This window comes from Myotis brandtii, unplaced genomic scaffold, assembly GCF_000412655.1.
Source record: "Myotis brandtii unplaced genomic scaffold, ASM41265v1 scaffold420, whole genome shotgun sequence".
NCBI classification, from domain to species: domain Eukaryota; kingdom Metazoa; phylum Chordata; class Mammalia; order Chiroptera; family Vespertilionidae; genus Myotis; species Myotis brandtii.
Genome location: NW_005366109.1, coordinates 575,231 through 578,446, shown reverse-complemented (window position 1 = coordinate 578,446; position 3,216 = coordinate 575,231). Strand labels below are relative to the sequence as shown.

Below are 3,216 nucleotides of genomic sequence, written 5' to 3'. Positions count from 1 at the left end.
AGTTCCCCACAGACCCAGCAGACTCTCCCTGTCTCATTGGCCATCGGGGTCACATGTCTTCTCCTGTGCCAATCAGTGGCAGGGGGTGTAGACGGCCATAACTGATCTGTACCGATCATGACTTATCTCAGGCTGAGCACATCGACTCCTGGAGGAGACGAGTTAGTCCCGCAAGGAAGGAGAAATCGTGTGGGGTATATGACATACAGTGTCTGCCGTGCCCATCCAATCCCACTGCACCCCTTTTGTAGCACAAAGAAAACAAAGACCTTCAGGCTCCCTCAACCACCCACCTGCCCTTCCGCCCCATCTATAACCCCTCGGGGCTACCACTCCACTGAACTCACCATTGTTCTTCCCAAATCAGCCACTCTGCCTGGCTTTCCTGTCCCAGCCAATGGCAACACCATCCGCTGGTCCAAGGCAGAAAGGTGGGTGGCTTCCTGGACTCTCCCCCTTACCTACTCTCCACATTCTTTTTAAAATCACCTTCTTCATAGCTCTCCAAAATGCCCCCTCCTTTCCGTCCTCACTGTGCCTGCTTTGGCTCAGCCCTGGACCATCCCACCGCCTCTTACCCTGGTCCCTTTCAGACCAGGGCTGGGAGTAGAGTGAGGGGAGCGAGGCCCCTGGGGGGCAGAACATAAGATGGTGCTCAGCCACAGGGTCCTGTTACAGCTCTGCCCCTCGCCATCTGCAGCCAGCCTGATGCTTCTAAATCTCAAATCTGATCAGGGTGCCATTGGAGCTCAGAACTGCCCAATTACTCCTCTCTGCCTTGGTAAGAAACCAAACTTTTTAGAATAATCCAGAGACTCCACCTGCCTCCCAGCCGCCTCTCCTTGTTTCCTCCTTTTCCATGCCTTTCATGCTCAGTCATTCTAGTCTTCCTCACGCTATCATCTTTGCCTCCTGGGTCCTGGGCCTAGAACACTCTTCACCCATCTTCTGTGCTCCCCTAACTCATTTTTTTTTCTATTATGAAATATGTACGACCTACTGAAGCTGTAAGTAATCGTGCAATTAATACCCGTGGACTGCCACCATCACTTCAGAGATAAAATATCACCCAACAGTGGAAGGCCCCTGGCACCTGTCCCCAGTCACATCCATCTTCCCAACTATTGGGATGATCATCATCCTGCTTTTGGTGTTTACTATTTACACAGCATAGGTTTGGATAGTTAAACAATACATTGTATTGTTCTGAATATTTTGAATGTTTTTAAACATCAGGGTAGCTCAGTTGGTTAGAGCATCATCCCGATACATCAAGGTTGTGGGTTCAATCCCTGGTCAGGCTCATATAAGAACCAACCAATGAATGCATAAATAAGTGGAACAACAAATTAATGTTTTTCTCTCTCTTTCTCTCTTCCTTCCTCTCTCTATTTTTTCCCCCCACTGATTTTTAGGGAGAATGGAAGAAAGGGAAAGACAGAGAGAAACATCGACGTGAGAGAGACACATCGGTTGGTTGTCTCCTGTGTGCGCTCCGACCAGGGCCAGGGCCAGGGAAGAGCCTGCAACCAAGGTATGTGCCCTTGACCAGAATTGAACCCGGGACCCTTTGGTCCACAGGCCAACCCTCTATCCACTGAGCCAAACTGGCGAGGGTGTTCCCTCCTCTCTCTAAAAATCAATCAATACATTTTTTTTAAAAATAAAATAAACTTTAGGGAAATAGTTCATATAGTTTACATTCCTTTGCAATGTGTTTCTTCATACAACATTATGTTTGCGAGATTTATTCATGTTGATGTTTGTAGCTCTAGATCAGAGGTCAGCAAACTTTTCTGAAAGGGACAGATAATAAATATTTTAAATTTTGTGGGCACAAGAGTCTGTTGCAACTACTCAACTCTGCCATTCTGGTGTGAAAGCAGCCATAGATAATATGTAAATGAGTAAACGTGACGGTGTTCCAATACAACTTTAATTACAAAAACAGGCAGCAAGCTGGAGAACATATCCCTGCCCCATTAACTTTGGGTTTGGCCTAACAGAATTTAACCCACAGAATGCTAGAGAATGTGATGCACGCAAACAGAGGTTTTTGGTGTTTGTTTGTTTATTTGTTTTTAATATAATTTTGTTGATTTCAGAGAGGAAGGGAGAGAGAAATAGAAACATCAATGATGAGAGAGAATCATTGATTGGTTGCCTCCTGCACTATCCCTACTGGGGATCGAGCCCACAACCCAGGCATGTGCCCTTGACCGTAATCGAATCCTGGACCCTTCAGTCTGCAGGGCGATGCTCTATCCACTGAGCCAAACCAGCTAGGGCGCAAACAGAGGTTTTGAACATACTTGTGTAACTTGGCCTGTTGCTGTCCTGCCATTTGCCCTGAGAAGAGGATGCCCCCAGCAAGCTGTTGTCTCTTTGGCCCAAGTCCCTAAATGAGAGATACACGGAGCAGAGTGAACCTGAGCAGAATCACCCCAGATGTCCTGAAATCCTGTGAGCAAGAAGTAAATGTTATTATACCATAAGTCACTGAGAGTTTTTTAAGGATTATTTGTTACACAGCATTATTGCCATAGTAGTTCATACAATGGACATTTGAGTTATTTCCAATCTTTGGTATTGCAACAAAGCACATACTTGTAATATGTCAGCTGGTGCACCAATGCCTCTTCAACTCTTCTAGTTAATGCTGATTTGTTTTCCAAAGCTTTGTACCAATCTACACTCCACCAGCAGTGTCTCAGAGTTTCCATGGCTCCATCTCCTTGTCAACACTTGGTTTTGTCAGATGTCTGCTGATCTGATGGGTGTGAAATTGCATTGCTGTCTAACTCTTGTTCATTTTTCCTTTTCTCAGAACCTCCTTTCCTAATTCCCCAGTCTGAACTAGATTCACATTCTCAGCGCATCCATAGCTCCTTATGTCTGCCTCTCTGACAGTGCTGGTAACATGGCATTGTATTTATCTTTTAGTCTGTCGCCAAACACAGAGCCTCTGTACTCCAGCCGCAGTATAGAGCTCAGTACATAGCAGGCGCTTAGTAAATGATTGTTACATAAAGGTTTGATGAGAAACCTTAATCAAACTGGTCAGCTCCTGCCCCAGGGAAATGTACAAGCTGAGACAACTAACTCAGGTCCAAGACACACACCAAGGTGGCTGAAAGGTCAGAGGCTGATTGCTTTTCATGTGGGCATCTGGTTTGAGCTTGAATGCTACTTGTTTTTATGCTAAGATGAAAGCAC

General features: G+C 45.8%; 1 long non-coding RNA gene across 1 annotated transcript; it reads right to left on the bottom strand.

Moving 5' to 3' along the window:
- Positions 1 to 1,740: 1,740 nt before the first annotated feature.
- On the bottom strand, positions 1,741 to 2,623 carry LOC106727401. The gene is made up of 3 exons (XR_001363579.1): positions 2,608 to 2,623; positions 2,313 to 2,398; positions 1,741 to 1,796 (listed from the first exon to the last, which is right to left on the bottom strand). It is a non-coding gene; the product is annotated as an uncharacterized LOC106727401 (long non-coding RNA).
- Between the last annotated feature and the right edge of the window lie 593 nt (positions 2,624 to 3,216).